The sequence below is a fragment of the Chionomys nivalis genome, chromosome 19, assembly GCF_950005125.1.
Source record: "Chionomys nivalis chromosome 19, mChiNiv1.1, whole genome shotgun sequence".
NCBI classification, from domain to species: domain Eukaryota; kingdom Metazoa; phylum Chordata; class Mammalia; order Rodentia; family Cricetidae; genus Chionomys; species Chionomys nivalis.
The window spans coordinates 48,888,118-48,912,427 of NC_080104.1; the positions used below are offsets into that span (position 1 = coordinate 48,888,118).

Here is a 24,310-nt window from a genome sequence, read left to right on the forward strand (position 1 = left end):
ATGATCAGCCCCTTGCTTCTGGAAGGGTCTTTTTCTGTCAAGTCTTGCCTTTGCCCAGAGACTGTTGATTCTAAAGCAGGCCAGGCCTGGCTGAATGTGCGGGGCTGGATCTGCAGGGCAGCCTCTCTGGCCAGTGTCCTCACAGGGCTCTTTAATTCTAAAGTAATAAGGCCAGGCAGTGCTTGCTAAGTTGATTTGACATTTTCTGTCCTGGCTTGGCCTGTGATGTCACCTGCTTTCCGGAAACATCCTATCCACAGTCCCCTAAAGTATCTAACATAATTTATTACCTATTCTTGTCTCCTGGTCAGAACTTTGCTAATGAATGCCTTGCGTAGCTCTAGCTTGCCTATTAGTCCCAAGCAGCGTTGGGTCCAACACAGGGAATACGGCTGATGGAAAAGTATTTTTGTCTCTCTAGAGCGTTTAGCGGTCATTATTTCAGAGATGACTTGGGGTCACCAACAAAGGATTCAGTTTATATATATTCCATTTAAAAACTTTTGTGTTTTAATACCTAGAGTAATTTTCAAACTAGCATAGGTTTCATTTTATTGACTATGATATCTCTTTTACACTTGAATAATCATGGATTTGCTCATGTTTAATCATCCCTCCATTTATTGTTTTCGTGTCCCTCCACTTCCAGGTTTTGTGTGTGTGTGTAAAAGAGAGAGAGTTTTCACAAGGCAATATTCATCTGAATGTGGTTTATCTTGCTTAACACAATGATGTTCATGTCTTCCCATTTCCTGAAAACCACACCACATCCATAGCTGAATAAAACCCTATTGTGTACACACACACATGACACAGCTCTTCCCAGTATGTCTTGGCACATCCTATCACACAACCTGTCACACATCTGAGCCACAGTTGAGCTGATATCCACACACAGGACCTCAGTCAATGCTCTGAAATCGACTGGAAGGAAGTCATTGAGCTTGGTCCCCTCGTAGCACTATTTTCTTCCTTGCTTGGGAAACGTTCTTATAGCTACTATCCAAGAAGAATGGGACCATCACAGCCTGATGCTGCCATAAGAACAGGGGAGGACCAGAGAGCCCAAGGTCATGGGCAGAGTGAATACCCACTGCACTTCAGACTTCTGATCTCCCCGACTCACTATCCCTCCCCACCCCTCAGCACTGCAAGTGTGGATATCACCACCAGACCTGATGCATGCAGTGTTGAGGTTGAACCCAGGGCCTCCACACGCTAGGCATGCATGCACTCTGCACCCAAACTCACTAGAAATTAAAAAAAAAAAAGCCACTACTCCTGACTATTACTCCTGTCTTTCTGCTATAGACAGGAAGACATGGTTTGGATAGAAAAACAGACACTTGGCACTTCTGGAAGCAAAGTCAGATTCCCGTGCCAGCTTTTCATTGTTTCTTGATGATTCAGAGACGTTGTCTTACAGTTAAAGTTGCTTCTGGCTAGAAGGTAATTTACAGTAGGTGTTCAATGGAAATGAACCACGAATCCTCCTCTGAGGACACAGGTTCAATTCCCAGCACCCACATGGCTTCTCACAAGTCTGGAACTCCAGTCCCAGTGGATCCTGGGCACGACACAGGCTCTGTGGGCACTGCACACATGTGGTGCACAGCACTGCACACATGTCTTCCACAGCACAGACACAGGTGCAGGTCAACACTTGTACACATCCAAAAAAAGTTAAAAAATAAATTAGGAAAAAAATAATGTTCCTTCTTGTTCTTATTTTATTTTTTTCTTAGGTAAATTCTCTGGATTTCACTATTAGTCCTCCATTATTACTCTGCTTGTTTGTTATTTTAGGTGAATAGTATTTTGCCTGCCTGTATGTCTGTGTGTGCACGTGATGCGTGTGGAATTACCAACAGTTGTGAGCTGTCATGTGGGTGCTGGGAATCAAACCCAGCTCCTCTGGAAGAGAAACCAGAGCTCTTACTAGCTGAGCCATCTTCCACTACACCAACTGTTTAGTTCTTAATGCTGTGCGCTCATTAGCATATTTATTATCTAAATTCTTACCCAGAGCTTGGCTTTGGAGGCCCCGTGACTATTAACCAGAGTTAGTAATGAAGTAACATGTTATTCTCCCAAAGACAATGTTCAAGCCAACAGAAATCTTTGAAAAGCATTTCTATCTTCCCATTCAATTGAGACTGTGAATGCCAAAAGCCAAGGAATTATTGATAGCATCCTAGGTAACAGCAAAGTCGGTTTCCTTGATTCTCAATGAATAATTGATTAGGGTGAATCAATCCTTCTGGAGGATGATCTTTGTCCCTCTCTCTCAGTGTGAAAATTGCCCCTGGCATATGTATCATGCCACTCGAGCACTGGGTGGTAGCTTTAACGTTTGAAAACAGTAGGGTTTTCTTCACTAATTGGATGAATCTTTCATTTTAGAATTGTTTATTCTTGACTACAAAAAAAAAATTCCAAAAACTATTGTCATGAATTGGTGCAGGGACAAAAAATAGCACAAGACAGATGTATTCATCTTCTTTTTCTCCTCTCTCCTCTCCCTCCTCTTTTCTTTACCCTCTGCCCTTCAACTCTTTTTCTCTTTCTTTGATGTGGTCCCTTTGAGGTTTGAGATCTTTACATCTCCCAGATTCCCTTTCTGTCTCTTTCTGTCATGGGAGTGTGGACCTCTCTAGAGAGGAGAGCACTCTGTGTACTACTCAATGAAGAAAGTATCTTCTCATGAAAAGGAGTCCAGCCATTGTGTCCTGCTGGCGGTTGAGTAGGGTGAGGGCAGGGATATTGCAGAGCAGGAGGGATCTTGGGACTGGACAGGGGAGAAGGATAGCATTTAGCAGCCTAGTATTTTATGGAGACTTGATGTCTTGCCACTGAGTGAATGTGTGTGCTGAGATAGGTGGCCATGCATAGCTTTCTGCAAGTGTTTGAAAACAATATCCCGAGACATGAATCATTTACATATAATAGCATCTGCATTAAAAATACTCTGAAATATGCATTAGGCATGTATCTCTAGCTGCTAAGAGCTTTTGCTATGCTGGAATATATATCCTGGAATGGACTGTCTGGATAGGACAAAACACAGACTTTAGATAATTGTTGATTTTCTGTAACAATCGACCACCCTATAATCTGTGGAATTCATTGAAAACAAGGCTGGAGGTAACTTTTTTTTCTATTTTTAATTATTGATTCCTTTTCTTGTTGTATTTCTACTTTATTCTCTCTTAGCTAAGACTTATAGCCACAGTAACAAAGAGCTCCTGACATGTTCCTGTAGGCCAATATTTTCCTGAAGGACAGAAAAGTGAAAAAAATCAGGGTCAAACATCTCTAATAATTTATATTTGGAAATTCCTCATTGTGCTGGGTGGTTTTGCATTAACATGACACAAGAGTGCTTTTAAAAGAGGGATCTCCATCCATCCATCCACCCGTCCGTCCGTCCGTCCATCCATCCATCTACCTACTATCTATCTATCTATCTATCTATCTATCTATCTATCTATCTATCTATCTATCTATCTATCTATCTACCAAGACAGGGTTTCTCTGTGTAGCCCTAAAACTTGCTCTATAGACCAGGGTGGCCTTGAATGTAGAGATCCTCCTGCCTCTGCCTCCCTAGTGATGTGATTAAAGGTGTGTGCCCCCATCTCCTGGCTCAGAAGAGGGAATCTCATTTGAGAAAACTGACCCCACCACATTGGCCTGTGGGTAACCCCATGGTACATTTTTTTCAACTAATGATTGATGTGGGAGGGTCCAACTCACTGTGGGCAGTACCGTCCCTTGGCTGGTGGTCCTGGGTGCTGTAAGAAAGCAGACTGAGCAAGCCATGGGAAGCAAGCCTTATATATGATTTTATATAGCAAATATTAACTCTCAGAGATTCATGGCAACATTTTTGAAAGAGGTGAGTTTCCAGAATTAGGATAAGGACAGATCGTCTGATTCTTGCAAATAATACCCATAAAACCAATCCATTTGTATTAATTACTCCTTGCTAGTAGCTTATTCTGAGGGAACCGTGTCTTCTATAGGAAGCAGCTGTAAACCAGAATAGTGTCATTTTGATATTTTTCTGAAATATCCAATTATCAACTCTCCCTTGGACTTTTCAGTAAAATTTCCAAGCAAAGGTAGTCTTGAGAAGGAAAATGATGTCTTAACTCTTGAATCCAGAATCTGAGTTGGTAATGATTCAAGGAAAACTTTTATTCCGGCATTGTCACCTGTAGTTGTGTGGCTATGAGTGAGTTTTAAGTTCTTCCTCATTTAGAGAAAATGATGTTAACTCTAGTTCATATCTGAGAGTTGCTTCAAATATGCCATGAATGTATATATGTAAAGCACTTGGGACTTGGCACCTAAGAAGAACTCAGACACTGGCTGTAAGGGTTTTAGACGCACAGGTAGGCGTGCATATGGTGTTGGCTAATGTCCATTTGCATCTTTCTTTCTGCTACCTGTGTGTTCCCACCATGTCACTCGTTAGGTCAAGGACAGTGTTCCCGCTGAACCCTTCCTGTGAGGATGCACGTCTGAACTGGATGGGGGAAAGCACTTCAGGGTAGCAAACGAGGATGGTGTTTGCTTCTATTTGCGGCTCTTCTCACTGTCAGTTGCCTAGGAGATCACTGGCAAAATTCCAGCAATCACTAGCACCATTTCATCCTACGAAGGCAGGGCTGCGGCTGATCTAGTGACAGTCATTAAACACTGCTCAGGGAAGTGTCTTCATAGATTTCTCTCTCCTTCCCTTTCGGTTGTTACACCTGCTCATCAATAAACTGAAGGACAATTGTTTCTTCCAAACTCACCATAAACTCCCCCACGGCTGCACTCAGTTAACCCATTCCTGTCCAAGTCAAAGCAACCCCAGGGGGTTTGTTGGTGGGGACAGGGAAGTTCTCTATTTACAAAGTCCACACAATATCTTCATCTTATGATATGTTTTAAGTCAAAGTTCATTAGCAGAGAGCAGTGAGGAGATAATTTTTCCTTCATGATTACAGAACTTAAAGTCTTTTTTCCTTTTTTTTTCTTTTACAGGTAAGTGAGCCTGGCACTGGACAGCACTTGCTCTCTTCCCGTCTGGCCCTTGCTCGTGTGGCCGTGGTGTGGACTAAGACTCGGCAAGGCGGTTGGATGAGTCTTGTTTTGCAGGTGTTATGGTGCTATCTGTGTGTGTGGTCAGAGAGACGGTAAGTGGTTGTTTTCCATCTCCGCGTCTTGGAACTCTCGCTCTGGTGGCTCTGTCGGTTTGGTTTAAGGAGCGTCTCTAGATGGCACAGGCAGAGGGATGAGCAGTGAGGCTTCTTGTGGAGGACGCGTCACATCCAAAGTCAGAGTTTCTATGACTGCTCAGTGGTTTAGAGAGCCTGTGTTGCAGAGTGTTACGTGTTGCATCTGAACGGTTTGGAACAGAGCATGGTGTTACCATGCAGGGACAGCATCTTCTTGGCTTAAAGAGAAGGTCATGATTTGCCTGTAAGCAAATGGAGTGAGGTTCGCAAATGTGTCCAAATATTACTGCTCTATTTAGAAGGAAATCTAGAGATGCTTGTTCATAAGGAAGATGAGGTCCTATTGCGTTAACTGTTGACGTACATGGCCATTGTGATAGACTTTAAAATTTAAGTGGTTTAAAAATCTGACACAAGTGTGACAGTTCATGTCATGCATGGTTGCTAGCTCCCTACAGAAAGCATGACTTGGAGTCCAGCCTGTTGGCTTAGTGCTTAATTTTACAACTGTTCCCTCTGAATAACTGACATTGAGAAGGTAAAATTCTTGGTGGGATTTTCGTTGTTTGCATGTATTGGTGGAAAACATATGGGTATAGGTGTTTATTGGAATATGTATTTTCAGATGGTCACCCATAGGAAGAACCCATACATGCTGGTTTCTTGTTCCTTAGGGTTTCACCTCTAGGTGATGTTTATATAGGTACTGCCATGACCTTTAGGAATTTAGTAGCCATATTTCAGAGACATTCATGGTTCGGTATTCCAGGTGATAACTTACTTCAAAGGGATTTTTTTTCCTTCGAAGAGATTGTGTCCAGATGATCTGATCCTTTGAGCTTTTAGCTGTCAGGCTGTTATCTGGGGGACAGCATTGTAATAGGAGATGAATACTGCGCCTCACCTCATAAGCTTCTGGCCCCCTCATTCCTAAGCACTAGACACGAGTGTGATTAAATGCTTTAATTTACCAGTAGTTATCATTTTCAAATATTTTATATTTTCACCATTGGAGGTGCTATGAATAAAAATATTTAAAGCCTCTTTCCTATTAATTTTCTACAGAGAGACCTTTTCTGCTTAGAGGAGTAGCCTTTGAAAAACTTGGACATAGATCGACCTAGGCATTCCAATGGGGCATTGGTGGGACCAGACCCACAAACCCTTCTGTGCTTCGATCCAATAAGAGCATGGCATCAGTTGCTGATGCCGTGGCTTTTACTTGCATTCTCTGGGGTACATATATTTCATTCTGATTAGAAGCAAAGTTGTGTCTGCAGCATTACCATACAGAAACCCACAGCTTTTTGATCTGGGACAGAAGATCAAGGTTCTCAGATGGAGCGTGTAGGTTCTGGGTTGGAGAGTGGGGGAGGGGATGCTTGCAGAGCTTCTCTGGAGTCCCTGGAGTGTGTTTGCACAGTGTGCCACCTGTGTTACTGTTGTTTTTAAAGATTTATTTCTTTCTCTGTTATGTATGTGTTTGTACACGAGCGTACACATCTGCATACCCGTGTGCTGGTACCAACGGAGACCAGAAGAGGGTCTCGGATGCCCTGGAGTTGGAGTTACAGGTGGTTGTGACATGGGTTCGGGGAACTGAACTCCAGGCCTCAGTCTTCTGAAGAGCAACTGGTGCTTTCAATCACTGAACTCTCTCTCCAGCCCCGTCTGTGTTGTTCTGTAAAAGGGGACTGATGTTAATTGCTCAGCCATCCTCCCTTGTCCTAGCTGGACCCTTTCAATAGCCTTTGCAACATGACAGTCTCTCCTTTATCCTTTAAGTAATGCTACCAGGTGGGAAGGGAAAGTGAGTTTGCACACTGTCCTGTGGCAGTGAGCATATTTACCCGTTTTATTCTTTTACACAAAAGCGGAACACTCTCAGCTCTGTCCTCTGCTGTGCTCCTCTGAGGGAGTAGATTATTGCTGCTTCGGGTGAGGAATGACTTCATTGAGTGAAGAAACCAGATCTAGACGGCAGGAGAAACAGTTGTTTGAGGGACTTGCTCCCTGGAGCCACCTTCAGTTATTCACCGTTGTGCCACCACCAGCCATATGACTTGTTTGGGATCATAACCCATGCTCATAGGTCTTTGCAAGTCAGGGTTGCAGAGTTAGTCTTTTTTTTTAGAATGGTAGGTTCTGGAAATCCAAGAGTCCTAAGGGAATGTGGAAGTTAGGAGATGAAATGAGGAGAAACTAAGGACTTTGGGGGCATCCCCTGCTCTGTGAATCCAGGTGTCATCATGAGAACATGGCCACATTGCCTTTCAGACAGCTTAAAAAATATCAGTTCATATAATGGTAAACTCTGAATTATGGCTAATAGATCTACTGCCCTGGCATGTAACAGTCATATAACAGTCTAAGAGCTAATGCTTAATTTGAACAAAAATTGACCATCAAAGATAAATATATTAAAATTCAAATAATTCCTGGTAGCTAAAAATAAGATTTTTTATTTTTTTATTTTTTTATTTTTCGAGACAGGGTTTCTCTGTAGCTTTTGATTCCTGTCCTGGAACTAGCTCTTGTAGACCAGGCTGGCCTCGAACTCACAGAGATCCGCCTGCCTCTGCCTCCCAAGTGCTGGGATTAAAGGCGTACGCCACCACCGCCCGGCAAAAATAAGATTTTTTAAAATATAAAGTTGTCGGGAAATGAAAGGAAGAATTTCTGTCTAATTAAATGCCAGTTCTTTCAAATGCTTAATTTCACGTGTCTGTCATATATTTTTTTTTAAAAAAATGCACACATTTTGTAATCATTTAAACCACTGGGTACAAAAGCTTTGTATATTTACAATTCAAGATTTTCTCCCCACCTTTATTATAGTTCTATAACACCACAAGTGTGGAGAAGAAAGTGACCGAACCAATCCCATCAGCTGTGATTGAACAATGATCAACATTTGCTCATAATTGCTGTCTTTGGGAGGGGAGATAATGAAGTACTTCTAAATAAGCATCAGGTGTAATGGCGTTTGCTTCTGCAGGCTTCGCTGTATGTGTCTGGAAAGGGACGCATCCTTACGTCACTCCTTAATGTCACAGAAGACTGGCCCTTCTCCCTCTGTCTTCGCCAACACCTAGTCTCCATTCTCCTTTCTTTGAGCAGCACAAAATGCACTGGGCTTTCAATTGGTGTCCAGATCAATTCGTAGTATTTGTGTCTTTTAAATCTTAAGTTCAGAGTAGTTCCGGCGCTTCCTCCTTCCCATGCCTTCTTGATCTGCGGACATTGAAGATGGTCATTTTCTGTTTTGCTCCTTTCATTCCACTGGCTCCTCGAGCTCCTTCCTCTGTCCCCTGCAGCCCTGCAACCCAGAGGTCGAATCTGAAAGATGCACTGCACTATTTTCAACTCCTCAGCTGTGCCGCATAGACAAGGCTCTGATAGATGCTCTTAGTGTCCCAAACACATTTGTCTGGCTACTTCCTTCCACTCTTCAGATGGGCTCCTTGCTAGGAGAGTCAAAAGTAATTACTTTCAAGATGCCTTTTCTTGCCCATTAAGCATTCATTATAATTAAATCTTCTGAAAGAGACCCTGACTCCAATTACTTGGAACATAACATGCCAGGAACAGAGGGGACGGACCCTCAGACTCTCGTTGGCCATGCCCAAAGTCAGCTGCTGTCATGCATCCATTGCAAGCTTTCAGAGACCGGTGGGATCAAAGCTGCTGTCCGCATGCTGCCCTCAGCCTCATGCCTCCTGCTCTGGGAAGATCACCAAGACCTTCCCTGTCATCTCTATACCGAAGGCTCTCTGCTTTCCTTTCTATACTTTGAGTAAAATAGATCACACGCTTATACATTGATATGAATTGATTAATACCTTGTCATATCTGTCATGGTCCCCTTGTATTTTTAGAATTTAATCGATGTCACCTGCCTTTAGTGCTAGGACTTGAAGTCCTCACCATTGAAACCTTTCTTTAAAAGACTTGAAAATTGTTGTTGTTTATATGTGTATATGCCTACTTGTCTGTATGTATAGGGCATGCATGCAGTGTCCCCAGAGGCCAGGCAGGGCATCAGACCTCCTGGAGGTGGGGTTACATGTGGCTATGGGTGCTAGGAACTGAATCTGGGTCCTCTGCATGCAGCGAGCTTAGTATCTTGATGGGTTGTCTTGGAAGGGTGTGTTAAAGTGGAATTAAGGGGGTTCCTTATGTAGGAAGGAAGGACAGTGCAGCTTGCTTGTCTTCTTTCACCTGTGTGTCACACGCATATGTGCAAGCTGCCATGAAGTAGTCAAGTTGCAAGCTAACTATTTTCTAATGATTATTTTATGACTTCATCCCTAACTTGAGCAAAAAGAAGTATCTCCAGCAGTGCTACTTTGTGATTTTTTAATTAACGTTTTAGTTAGTATGTAAAGTAGTGTTTTTCATCGTGACATTTTCACACATATGTTTCATTTCCTTTGGCCACATTCACTGCTCTGTTACCCTCTTATGACCCCTCTTCCTCTCTCACTCGCCCCTCTCTTCCTTTCGAATATCCTGTCTCGACTTTCACATGGTATGTATATATGTGCATGCATGTATAACATGTATTTTAGACTCTGTCACCTAACCAAGGTGGTAATCTCAGTGGGCACCAGGATCTGGGCGGATGGCAATGCTGGAGAAGAAGGTCCCTGGGGCTCTGGCCACCCTGGGAGCAAGCAGTGTTGATCTAATCCATGCAAGGGGTGGGGGACATTGGAGGAGCATGTGAGATCTAACAGGCAGAATGCCATGGTCACTGTCAGTACAGCTCTGTGACTATGTCCATTTGCAGCTCCCTGGAAGGAAACAGAAGGGCGGGTTTCAGGGTAACAGCACAAAGACTGTGTCTGTGTACTAGTAAAGCTGTGTGTTATTTCAGGTATAAGTTCCAGGCAGCATAATGTGCAAGTCAGTGGTGCCGTCTATACTAGTGCTGTGACCTTTTAATACAGGTCCGTGTGTTGTGGTGATGCCCATCCATAGCGTTATTTTCATCGCTAATTCATAGCCGTAATTTTGTTCCTTTTATGAATTGTAAAGTAAACAGTTTTGGAGATAGAGGTTCACCAAAGTGGTTGTGGCCCACAGGTTGAGAACCACTGCTTTAGGTAGACCATAAGTGTGGCAAAGTTGTTGTCCCTTCTTGGATGACCTCAAGAAACTGGCTTACCTCACTAAGATGCCTCAGTCTCCCCGATCTTTACAGTGATCATGGCAACAAATCTAGACCTTGTGAAGTGTTTAGGACAATGGTTCTCAACCTGTGGGTCGCGACCCCTTGGAGGTCAAAGGACCCTTTCACAGGGGTGGCCCAAGACCATCAGAAAACACAGATATTTACATTATGATTCATAACACAGCAAAATTACAATTAGGAAGTAGCAATGGAAATGGTTTTCTGGTTGGGGTCAGCGCAGCATGAGGGACTGTATCGAAGGCCTTCAGGGTTAGGAAGGTTGCAGACCACTGTCCTAGGAGGACAAGTGAGAGCATCCTGCCCAAGGCCCCCACAGCTGTGGCACTTGGGAAGTGCCGTCCCCTTTGCTTTAAGTGTCATCTCTTCTGTTTATGGCTGATGACAGCCACTGTCACTTCCTTTTATTAAAAACATCTTTAGAAGTTCTAGCTGATAAACGCATTTATGAATTACAGTCCCTTAATATTTAGGTTTCTTGTGCTAAAAATAAGTATGCAATTTAGCAAATGTTTTTTATCTAAAATCATCAAAAAAAGATTTTTTTTTTTTTGCGATAAGGTCTTAGTATATAATCTGGGTTGGCCTTAAACGTAGAGCCATCTTCTTGTAGCTGCAGCACAATGCTGGAGCCATGGGCCATGGACATATTACTGCCATAACTGGCAACTTTTGAAGTGTGATTTTTAATCATCACCCAGCAGAATAACAACAGAAGCACTATCAATTATGTTTGCTTATTGTGTGTGTACGTTGATATATATATATATATATATATATATATATATATATACACATAGACATTGAAAGAGATGCATACATGTGTGTGTGTGTATGTGTATATACATCTATACATGAATTTTGGTAATGAAACCTTCATGTGTCATTGATTTTTCTTTTCTATAATGAGCATATAGTAATGATGATGCTAGTCATAAATATTACCCAGAGAACTCCCCTTCAAGCCCTATGTCCTGCCAAGAGTACAACATAGATAAACTCTGTGAGTTTAATGAATCATGGAGCTAGCGCCACTCCCTGTTTCCAGATATGAAGACAGATGGCAAGTGTCACCCTGCTGGAAGAAGAGAGATCCAGACGGTGATTGGGGTCTGTGTGGCGCTGGGGCCCCACTCTGTCTACTGTGTAATGTCCTTGGGATATATCCCTAGTCATAGGACTGACTCCTGTTGGCTAATAGAGTCTGTTACTATGGAGAGGAGTCAGTGTCTGTGTCTGTGGTCTGAATTTCTGTTCTGTCTGTGGCCGTGTGAACTGTCCCTGAAGCGCTGCCTCATCCTTGATGGCCCAGAGTGCTTTGTCACTAGAGCTAAGAATTACGCAGGTGGCCATTTTTTTTTTAAAAAAGCTATTATTTTGATCAAGCCTGGAATATTCCACAGACATTTAGAAAATTATTGTGTCCTCATTTAAAGAACTGATTTTAGGGACTGGAGGTATAGTGTTTATATACTCAGTGGGTAGAGTGTTTATATACTCAAGACCCTGACTTCAAACTGCAGCACCAAAAAAGCAAAATGAAATAATAAAATAAAAAAGAGGACCGAGTTTCATTTTCTAAGCATTGACCCTTACCTGAGGAACCTGCACGGTGGTCTGTGGCATGAATAATAAAAACCCAGAGACAGATATCAGGGTTCAACCCGAAATCCAGAAAAGCAAAGCAACCAAGCCACTTAGAGAAGCCTTAGCTCTACCAAGGCTGGGCAACCGTAAACTAAGCAGACTATGCCCCTCTCTCTCCTCCCATTGTATATTCCCTCTAGTGCTGGGATTAAGGGTGTAGGCCACCACCACCTGGATTTATTTCTGTACTGATTTTGTGTAACCCAAGTTGGCCTTGAAGTCACAGAGATTCATCTGACTCTGTCTCCCAAATCCTGGGAGTAAAGGTGTGTGTCATCATTTACCTGACCTCTAGTGGTTTTAGGTTTGCCTCTGGTCTTCAGGCAAGATTTATTTATCAAAATACAACTGATATACCACTACAATGTGTGTCCTGTGTCAAGAAAGTATGTCCCTTTAAAAAGAGAGTCCCCTACCTTAGCTGCTCCTCACACCTCACCTCTCCCTCCAGTTACAGTTCTCTGGCCTCTCCATCCAGTCCTCCCCCAGTTGTCTCTGCATTCAAAGCTCTCATGAATCCATCAATTTGGGCTCGGAGAAGATTCGAGATTGTTGGGAAAGAATACTTGGTGTCAGTCTTTTTGTGGTTTTGATGGTACCTTTCTTTGCTGCCAATGAATTACATGATTTAAGGGATAGGGCCTTGAAAGGGAAAGTTTTTGAATTATTTTCCTTATCCAAGGTAGACCACAGCATGCAGAATAGACATCTCTGCTCCAGGAAAGGATAAGATGAGCACACCTGGCTACGTAATTGAGAACGGGGGTATTATGAATGAGTGTGACAGACAGCAAAGGAAGGCCTTCAGCTCCTCTTGGAAAGACATTCTAGACCTCAGGGGAGAGATGTTGACTGTGGTGACAGACTCGGGAATCCAAAGGCTGATTGGAAGAATGGGAGGATGTGGAGGGATACCTGTGAATCAGCATCTTCAGGCCATGCAGGACCTCCACACAAGGGAGTTTGCCTGGGCAAGATTAGGGTAGTCAGCATTCCAGCATGGATGGAGGAGGGGCTTAGGAGGGGCTGAGTTGCTGTTGGCAATTGAGGGCTTTGGGGAGGAAGAGTCAGGTGGTTGTTTTTGTTGTTTGGTTGTTTCAGGGAAGATGTTCTTGGTATGTTGATCATTAATGGATCTCCCACATCCATGCATATACTGGCAACACTAATTTGACTTAGCAGGTTATTAAAAAAGTAAAAACCACAAAAGAAAGAGGGGCCTAGGAGAAGAATGGGGGTGGATTTGGCAGGGAGGCTGGGGAGTGACTATGATGAAAAGAATTCACTGCGAATGTGCATTAGAAGAACTAAAACGATCCTACAAAAACATCCCAGTTCCTTCTGCGTGGAGGAGTCTACAAAGCCTGGAGCACATTTGCCTGGGAGGAGTCTTTCTTATTGCCACAGTTTGCCCCTCTCTGCCTTCTTATGCGCTTTCTGTAGGATAGGGCCTGGGATGTGTGGAGCATCTGAACAGACTTGGAACCTATTGCATATGTGTAGTTTTTCCTGCATAAGGTATCTAGTATGTTCATCCCTTTTCCATTTCCACCTTATCCGCCCACAGGTTGAAGCTCTTGCTTCTCTGTCATGTTTAGCTAGTTCTGTTGAAACCCAGAAACCTGATCTGAGGTTAGTGAAGATGATTGACAACTGCTGGATATGCCACCACATCAAAGAAGATTGACTTGCGAATGAGATGAACAGCTCGGGCAAACTTGGTATCAGACCTGAACAACCTTGTCTTGTTCCTGATTTCAGTGGGATCGCTTTGAGTTTCTCTCCATTTAGTTTGATCTCGACTGTTGACTTGCTGTGTATTGCCTTTATTATGCTTAGGTATGTTCCTTGTATCCCTGCTCTCTCCAAGACCTTTATCCTAAAGGGATGTTATATTTTGTCAAAGGTTTTTTCAGCATATAATGAGATGATCATGTTGGGGATTTTTTGTTTGGTTTGCTTTTTTTTTTCTTTGTTTTGTTTTTTCAGTTTATTTATATGGTGGATTGTATTGACAGTTTTTCCTATGTTGAACCATCCCCGCATCTCTGGGATGAAGCCGACTTGATCATGGTGGATGATGGTTTGGATGTGTTCTTGGATTTGATTTGCCTGTATTGAGTATTTTTGCATCAGTATTCATGAGTGAGATTGGTCTATAATTCTCTTTGTCAGTAATGTCTTTGTGTGGTTTGGGTATCAAGGTAATTGTAGCCTCATAAAAAGAGTTTGGCAATGTTCCTTCTGTTGTGTGGAACAATTTGAGGAATATTGGTATTAGTTCTTCTTTGAAAATCTTGTAGAATTCTGTACTAAAACCATCTGGTCACAGACTTTTTTTGGTTGGGAAACTTTTGATGACTGTTTCTATTTCTTTAGCAGTTATAGGTCTGTTTAATTTGCTTATCTGGTCTTGATTTAATTTTGTTGCTACTTCTTTTTTTTTTTTTTTTTTTGGTTTTTCGAGACAGGGTTTCTTTGTGGTTTTGGAGCCTGTCCTGGAACTAGCTCTTGTAGACCAGGCTGGTCTCGAACTCACAGAGATCCGCCTGCCTCTGCCTCCCAAGTGCTGGGATTAAAGGCGTGCGCCACCACCGCCCGGCTTGATTTAATTTTGGCAAATGATATTTATCCAGAAAATTGTCCATTTCTTTGAAGTTTTCCAGTTTTGTGAAGTATAGGTTTTCGAAATATGACCTAATAATTCTGTGGATTTCCTCGATGTCTATTGTTATGTCCCCCTTTTCATTCCTGATTTTGTTAATTTGGATATTCTCTCTCTGCCTTTTGGTTAATTTGAATAAAAGTAAACGTTTGTCTATTTTGTTGATTTTCTCAAAGAACCAACTCTTTGTCTCACTGATTTTTTGAATTTTTTTTTTGTTGTTGTTTCTATTTTGTTGATTTCAACTCTTAATTTGATTATTTTCCTGCCATCTAGTCCTTCTGGGTGAATTTGCTTCTTTTTGTTCTAGAGCTTTCAGGTGTTCTGTTAACTCACTAGTGTGGAATTTTTCAGCTTTATTATGTAGGCATTTAGTGCTATGAACTTTCCTCTTAACAGTGCTTTCATTTTGTGGTCATGTTCATTGAATTTTAGAAAGTCTTTAATTTCTTCCTTTATTTCTTCCTTGACTCATTGGTGATTCAGGTGAACATTGTTTAATTTCCATGTGATTGTGGTTTTTCTAAAATTAGTGTTGCTGTTGAATTGTAATTTTAAGCCATGGTGATCGATAAAATATATGGGATTATTCCACTTTTTTTTTTTAATTTGTTGAGGTTTGCTTTGTTACCAAGTATGTGGTCAATTTTTGATAAGGTTCCATGAGGTGCTGAGAAGAAGGTATATTCTTTTATGTTTGGATGGAATGTTCTATAGATATCTTTTAAGTCCCTTTGAGTCATAACCTCTGTTAGTTTCTTTATTTCTCTGTTAATTTTCTAGGCAGACCTGTCTAGTGGTAAGAGTGGGGTATTGAAGTCTCCCACTATTAGTGTGTGGGGTTTAATGTAAAATTTAAGCTTTAGAAGTGTTTCTTTTACATAAGAGGGTGCCATTATATTTGGGGCATAGATGTTTAGTATTGAGATTTCCTCTTTTTGGATTTTTCCTGTGACTAATATGAAATGTCCTTCTTTGCCTCTATTGATTGATTTTAGTTTGAAGTCTATTTTGTTAGAGATTAGGATAGCTACTCCAGCTTGTTTCTTAGGTCCATTTGATTGGAAAACTTTTTCCCAACCCTTTAGTCTGAGGCGATGTCTGTCTTTGAGAAAAATTATGATTCTTGAAATTCTTTAAGAAGTTCATAGAATTTATTTTGATTGTATTCTTCCTCTCACTTCTTCCCATTTCTCCTGCCCATCCTCCCAACTAATTTGGAAGAGTACATCTGGGCTGCAGGACCTTCTGAAGGCACAGGGACATCTCACTCTGTGTTCTTCCCTGCAGTGTCCTCAAGGCAGTGCAAATGGGGACTTTGAGAACAAAGAAATAAACAGTGATTGAAAGAACTGCCACTTTACACACTGTGATTGGGATTCTAATGTGGCTGGACTTTCAGTTAACTATCTACTGCAACAAGTATATAACCATTGAACTCTATCACTGGGTTACCACCAAGTGCTTATGAAATCATCCTCTGTAATTTAGGTGTTTTAGCTGCAGGCAGATTTCGCTGCCTGGTGTTTTGATGACATTCTGTGGTAAGTGTGTGGATGGTGGTCTACCTGGCAGAATCAGGCCTTTGAGATTTTACCCAGTATTTTTTAAATGGGGCTAGAGAGATGCCTCCGTAGGCAAGAGAGCTTGTGGTCCAAGCATGAAGACCTCAGACTCCAGAGCACTCATGTAAATGGATAGGCGTGGCGGCTCTAGCCCTTGCGGGCCTAATGGCTGGAGAAAGAAGACTCTGGAGCCTGTTGGGTGCCAGTTCTAGCTCCAGGTTCAAGTGATAAATTCTGTCCCCAGGAAGAAAGGTGGAGAGTGACAGAACAGGCCACACCACGACATTGTCCTCTGAACGCCACGGATGCATGGGCCTATACACTCACACACATATATGTACAGATGTCACACATGATTTTTTTTAAGTGATGGACAGCAAATACACAATTTTACTTGAAAGTTTTTTTTTTTAAGCACCAGTAATGCTCAGATGAGTCTCTTTAACACGTGCTCATCATAAAGAAACTCTCCCTGGCTGCGGGTTTGATTTTATTAAATTCTTTGGGCTGCGATAGCTTCTGAGGTTGTGAAGGGCAATTGTTGTAATCCCACGTGGAAAGTTCGATCTGCCTTCTGACTCAAGGACAGAGAGGAGAAAAGGTCTGGGGACGGGGGAGGTGGGAATTGGAGGGAGCAATTTAGGACAGAGCACTGGGGTAGAGAGGCAGAGGAGCGATTTGGAGAGAGATTGTGGGTGGACTGTCAGGAGTCTGATGGCGATAATGGTTGCTCCCACAGGGAAAGCCACAACTGCAGGGGAAAAACCTCTAAAAATATTTTCTTCCTCTAAGAGATGCCGAGAGCACTGTGTTTGCTGAGATGCAGGGGTGAACGTTCACGGGTGATTTACAGAGGCCGTTTTGCTTTTTCTGAGCAAACTGTGCCTTCGTTGATGGATGTGACTCCTGGGATTATCATTTAATAACATACATTTCAAACTTTGGAAAAGAAAAATCTTCTTGGTAAGATTGGGGGGGCGGGGGAGGGAACCAGAGAGCCTGGCTCAAAGTAGACGGCCACTGAACTTCTTTGGGATGTGGCTATGGCTATTCAAAAGACCCCTTCTCGTTCCCTGTGAGAATGGCTAAGTGAGGCCATGTCCAGCTGTGTCACTATGAGGACCGCAGCATAGTGACATGGTCAGCAGAGTGGCATTCAGCATTTTGCTTTTTACAGATTTATCAACCCAGAAGAGAGAACTGTGAGTGCATGGCTTTCCAGAACTGTAGCCTTGTGTTTTCTACGAATGGCTTTGGAAAACCAGGCTCTTTTGATAGAATTAAGTATGTACCAATACAATCTTGGGCACGGGTTTTGACAATGACATTTGGAGGTATTGTGTCAGATACATTTTTATCATAAGTACTTGAGCAGCATATTTTGTTTTTAATTATTATTAGTTTTTTTTAAGTCTGTGTTGTATTAAAAAAAAAAAATAACAAATTCTTCCTGGACCAAGTCCTTCTCAGGACTAAACAGTAGTGCTGTCCTAAATTTTGATAAATTATAAAAAAGACAAGGATATGATAGTAAGAGTGGGTGGGACCGGGAGACTTGGGCCTTCTCCATCCATCTGCCCTTAAGCTGCCTCTGAGCAATGGTTTTTCCCCACCTGGCATGCCTCATGACTTTCTACTTTGGAAATTAGGATGAGCTAATAAGCATTTGAATCAGAGGCTGCATAAGGAGTACCAAATGGGGGTCCAATGTGTCTCTTATCTTGGACAGAAGTTGCTCCTGCCTTTGAAGTAATTAAAGTTGAATAAATTGAGCCATAATAATAAAAGGGAAAGCTACTGTTATTAGCAAGGATTTCTGTTTTGTAGCCATTCTGCAGAATAGTTAGCAGACTAGATTTCCCCAGAGATTGAATATGCGGCAGGTTTCTAATTATGAGGAAAATTAAATACATACATATATGGAAAAATGCATTTAATTTTCTCTACTTGTCTTAACAATGCAATTTTTTTTTCTTTTTTGAGTTTTCTTCGGTTGCTTGGATCCAATCAATCGCTCCAAATATCAAGAAGGGCTTCATTCATAATTCTGCTATCTTGAGTTAATTCTGCTATCTTGAGTTGTACTGTCTGATCATGTACGCTTAAGACAAGAAAAATTTCCCTATGTCCTGTGTTACTCCATTTATTGTTACCATGATGAAATACTTGAGGCAAGATGTTCTATAAAGATTTCTTCTGACCCCTGGCCCTTGAGAAGTGAGATCAACATGCTACACCTGCTGTTGTAAGACCCTACACGGCAAGAGACAACCGTGTATTCTGTTCCTTTCCCTTCTTCTAAAAAGCCACCCATATTTGATCCGTTGGGCTCTTCCCTCATAGCCTGGCCCACTCCTCTTCACCTTCAAATAGAGACCGAACTACAGCCTGTGAGCCCTTGGGGAGGGGCGCACTGTCCTGGCCCCTCCCCGGTAACACCATCCACAGGTGCAGAAAGCTTTTCCGCACTCATTCATTCCACACTGAAGCCTGTTGGCCCTGGACATACAAATTAGCAGCAAGCAGTGTTGCCATTCTTGAAGTCAGAGGGCAAAAATGAAAAAAGAAACCTAGACACGGCAGGGAATTGTTCTTAATTTGATGACAGCAGTGATAAGCGCACCTATGAAATGCTTCTTGGAAAGGGATTTGCAAGTTAATTATTAAAGATGAGCCTTTGGGGGTTTCCGAGGAACTCACAAACAACGGTCGCATCTGTGCTGGAGGCTCAACTCTTGGAGCTCCTATCGGCTCCACTTCATAGTGTAATTCTGTAATTGCAGGTGTATTTTCTCCTCTTTATAAACCTCCCTCCATCCCTTATGCTGGAATTTTTAGTAAGATTATAGAAGTTTCCTGTCTGAGTCACCTGAATGTTACAACTGAATGGAAGACCCCATGCCTTCATTACTGGGCTTGAGTAGAACTGTGCTCTGTGGTCTCAGTAGGAGCCCAGGTGCATGCTGGGAAGCTTTTCAGGGCAGGGGAACTCAGACTCCCTAATGAGAAACATGTGCCCTGGGCTATCTCAGTGCGCATGTTCCGTGTGTTCCAGGAGGGCAACCAGAGAATATTTTAGAAGCGGCTCCTTCAAACTCATTTGTTTGCCAAGCATGCAACTCTGTGTGGAGCTTTCGAATCAGCTTTCCAGAACATTCCCTGGTGATGGTAGCACTTCCTACCATGAGTTGAAAAATTCCAGAACAATTGGGAATGAGCCTGAATATGGTATCCAAGTTTAGTTTAGAGGACATGGACACCGAGGCCCCAGGAGTTGCTTTGGCAAACACAGGAGGATCCCTTAGAATTACCCTGTCATTCCACGCCCCCCTGTAGTGTTGTTTGCCACTGACCTGAACCTTGTGACTTTGTGGGCGCTTTTTGTGGGAGCGATGGGGGCCATCTGCCCTTGACAAGGAATGGGTGACAGGATTTGCACATTTCTGCTTCCTTCCACGGAGAACGCATTGCTAGGTTTCGTGGGCTTTGTTGCAGTGATATAGCTGTCTAGACATAAAAGTCTTGCTAATCCAGCTGGAATCCATCTTATTCCACTAGAATGCCTTTGAACGATTTCAAAAAGCCAACCCCTGCCTGAGGGTCATAGATGCCATCCAGTCCCTATATCACCTGAAGTTATAGTTTTATGTAGTCGCTCAAAAGAATCATGCTCACCGAAATGTGTGGAGGTCCCTGCATCGTAAGGTGCTTGAGAGCATGTTCCAAAATAACTAAGAAATAAAACCTTCATGGCTGATGAGGTGGCTCAGCAGGTAAAAGCGGTTGCTACTGAGTCCGATGGCCTGAGTTTAATCCATGAAACACACGAGTGGAGACTGTACTTCCCAGCGTTATCCTCTGACCTCTCTACCACCCACAGCTCATTAGTTATTAATTTAAAAACTGATTGCTTCACCTTTTCCTAATATGGCCAGGAAAAAAATTTTTTTTACATGGTTAGGGATAGTTTTCACTCATTTCAAAACAACTGTCTTCAGCAGACCAAACCAAGTATCAGGAGGATGGGAGAGCAAGGATGGAGAGCATGCCCTATGATTCTTAATCATAGATTTTTATTACAGTTGTAGATGGATCAAGCACATTAGTCATTTATGTGTGACATTTATCCACATAAAAATGGGTTTAGGCAAAGGAACATTGTCCCAGCTCAGTGGTTCTCAACCTGTGGATTGTGATACCTTTATAGGTCAAGCAACCCTTTCGCAGAGGTCACCTAAGACCATTGGAAAGCACACTTATGGGTCTTGGCTACAGGCAATTTTCTGGATTGGTGGTTGATGCGGATGGGAGGGCTCAGCCCCACTGGGCAGGTGCTCCTGAACTGTGTGAGAGAGATAGAACGCTGAGTGAGTCAGCATCATTCCTTTGAGCCTCAGCTTCAGTTCCTGCCTTCACGTTCCCAGACTTGATTTCCTGCCCTACTTCCTCCATGATGGACTGTGTCCTGTAAGCTAACAGGAACCCTTTTCTCCACACATGGCTCCAGTCAGCATTCGTCACAACAGCAGAAGAAATGAGTGCTTGTGTACAATTACCGGGTAGTGTCTTGTGCTTGTCTTCGTATTCCAAAGGGTTTTTCTTTTTTTTTTTTCAGTTTCAACGATATTCTTCTCTCATCTGTAGTCTAATAATTTCTTAGCCTTCTGTTCTGGGTGCCCTTTATAACAAATTCTCCAGATGCTGGGGACGCTTATTCGACCTGTCTTGCATACAGTAGACAATTGTGATCTCATCTAACGGTCTAGAAGGAAAGCAGGCTTCAGATCTGCTCCGGATGTTAGCATCTTCCAGACACTCATCTACTCTACACCAAGAGCCTTCCCCAGAACTCCCATCTGACTTCTTTTGGTAGCTGTTGGGCCTGAGCCTCTGGTTGTTACAAGCAGAGGGAATGAAATGGCATGCCTGTTGGGTTCTGATGACTTGGAGTAAAAAGGAATAGATACTGCACAGGTACTTCACCTTCTGCTGTGTCTCCATGAGCTTGATCGTGCTGAGATTCTCAAAGACTGCTGGAGAATCTCTGGACTCCCTGGATAGGGGGCTCAGTCTCTCCTCTCACTGTCGTGTGTGACCTGTCTGGTTAGTCTGCTTTGTGCTCTGTAGAATTTCATAGCTGCACTTCAGTTTCTCTCTGGAAAGCACAACTCCAACCGCCAATCACATCTCAAACTCCATTAAGGCCAGAGTTGAGTTTAAAATCTTTACCTCAAAAATCCCAATTCCCCTACTTCCCACTCCATGAGTCATTTGAACTAAAGCCCCGAGGGCTGCCTTCACTGTTGAAGTCGTCCCTCATTCTGTCCTGTCTCCTTTCATTCTTTCCTCGATGTACCTTTGTCACCTTGGACTTGGATTTTTGGTGACTTCTAACCGCTCTGTCTCTCTGCCATACTTCAACTTACCTTGCAATTTCTTCTTCACCTTTACCAAGTAAACTTTCCAAAGTTAGTTATGTGTCCGTCCGTCTTTCCTTCCTTCCTTCTTTCACCAAATAAGTCAGTTTGCAAAATGACATTTTCCTCCTCAAATGTTCATTGCATCATTAGTCATCAAATTGTTTTTAAAAATTGGAGCTCATCCAAGTATCCATTAGCAAATGAATGGATAAAGGCTGTGTAGTTTGACCAGAAAGTTCTACTCAGCAAGGAAGGAGGGGAGAAATCCCACCTGGTACCATGAGACAACATAAACAAATGCCAAGTACATTTCATTGAGTTAAAGTATCAGACAGCACAAAATACTAGATAACTGAGTTTCCTGAATCTATAAAGTTGCCTCAATTGGTCCTATTGGTCAGATAGGTGAGGGCCTGAATGTGTGAGGCGAAACTGACTGGAAAGAGGCAGGCAGGAAGGTCAGTGAGTGCTGGTAAGGCTTTCTGTTGTATACCAGATTGCATTCCCAGGAGACTTTGATTACCATTAACTGGACCCCTTAGAATCTGTGTTTTATCTGATGCCAGTCAGATCTCAATTAAAAAAAAAATGATATTAGCTAATGAAGAACATGGAGGCCATGAAAACTCTTTCAAAGTAACCTTTTCAGTTGTGCCTGTTTTATGTGTGTGAGTATCTTGCCTGAAGGTACATACGTGAACTGTGTGCCTGGTGTTTGAAGAGGCCGGAAGAGGACATCAGATCCCCTGGAACTGGATTATAATAGTTATAAACTACCATGCGAGTTCAGGGAACTGAAGTCAGGGCCTCTGCAAGAGAATCAAGTGCTCTTGACTGCTGAGCCATCTCTTCAGTCCCTACTTTAATTTTTTTTTTTAAACCTAAAATTTCCATTTACAAAGTAGCAGGCTTCCTTCTGGTATTTTCATCTATACCAAGTATTGACTGTCAATCCCCCTCCTCTCAATGCATCTACCCCTCCCCACCCCGACTTGTAATCCTCACTCTGAATATCCCCACTCTTAGATCATACATAGTCCCCTCTCCTCCCACTCCCTCTCCAAGAAAGCCCCGCCCCAGTTTTTTCATGGAACCCTTTCTACTTTTCTGGCACCTACATTCAGTCACTCTCACATAAATACACATTTATAGTTACAAAAATTAGAAGCTAGAATATATGTATGAAAGAGTAATTGTAGTCTAGCGTTTGTCTTTGTGAGCCTGGGTTGTCTCATTTATTATAATACTTTCCAATTCTATTAATGTTTCTGCAAATCTCATAATTCAGTTTATTATGACTGGATGAAATTCCATTTTGCATATGTGCCACATTCTCATTCTCCATTCATCTTTGGTGGACATCTAGGCTGATTCTTTCTCCTTGCTGTGAGCAAAGCAGCCGTAAGCACAGTTGTTTAAATGTCTCTGTAGTAGGAATCTTTTTTTTTTTCCAAGATGGTAAAATAACGGTCTATGGGCTAATTAATAGCAGGAGATGGAAAATACAGAATAAGGGAAGGGAGAAGTCATGAAGCTGTAACACTGAGTAGGGCAGTGATAAGGGTCGGATCCATGATAGAGGGGGCAGCTTCAGGCAGGCCATGAACCAGCAGGGTATGCAGTCGGGAATGAGGGAGGCTGGCGACTGTGTTCTGAGCCAGCACAAGCCCTCTTGGGACTTTTTTTTTTTTTTTATCACAAGCAGGAAGCTAGGACAACAGCCCAAGGTGAGGGTAGATGAAGTTTAGAAGGCCAGAGGAAGTCGTAGAGCTACGATTGCCAAGTTGTTTCCTGCATCCAAAGAATGCTCCATGTTGAAACAGATTTTCTGGACCTCGTCCCAGAGTTTCCGGTCGAGTAGGACTGGGGAAAACCCTGAGACTGTGCCAACAATCTCTTAGTGGATGCTGATCTAGACAAGCCTCCAAGAACACTGGTGGAGCGAGCTCACTCTTGCGGTGGGGATGGCCGTGCCTCGTGTGCCAGAGTGATCCAAGAGAGCACACAGATCTGTGCTCAGCTGCTGCCTCCAAGCTGAGCCCACAGACTCTGACCAGTGTAAAGGAAGTCTCCAGAAGGGACCATGTCTGAGGACAAGTAGTGGGTGGGCTCTGGGAGGGACGGATGGAAGAGAGGAAGGTGAGATTCCTACCAAGCATCTCGTTAGGGTTGCCTTGATTTATCCTGCTTGGCTCTATAATGAGTGCTGAGAGTCCGGAGGTGTGCTTGTTTGACACAGGGCACGAGAGCTTATCATCACATGGCCTCTAAGATGGTCTTGGTCCACTCTTGGGTGTTTCAGGTTAGGGTGACTTTGCACATTTTTGGACTTGGGCTCTGTTACCAGTGATTATCTTGTTTCTCACCTAAGGATTATAAATTTTTTGGTATTCTGGAGTCTGGACATTGTTGAAGTTGTTTCTCATTTCTAAGGTAATTGCTTATAAAGTACTAAAATTTTGCCTGGCATGAACGATTAAATTTATTTCATCAATATAAAAAAAAAACCCACATACTATTTCTGGTTGGAGTCTTCATAGATACAAGTAAAACTGGTCAAGGTTAAAATCATATCAAAGAAAAATCAG

At 42.6% G+C, this 24,310-nt stretch overlaps 1 protein-coding gene across 3 annotated transcripts in view; it reads left to right on the plus strand.

Moving 5' to 3' along the window:
* Ank3 (ankyrin 3) overlaps positions 1 to 24,310 on the plus strand; it is a 445,234-nt gene that overhangs the window by 44,384 nt on the left and 376,540 nt on the right. The gene's annotated exons all lie outside the window — the stretch shown is intronic.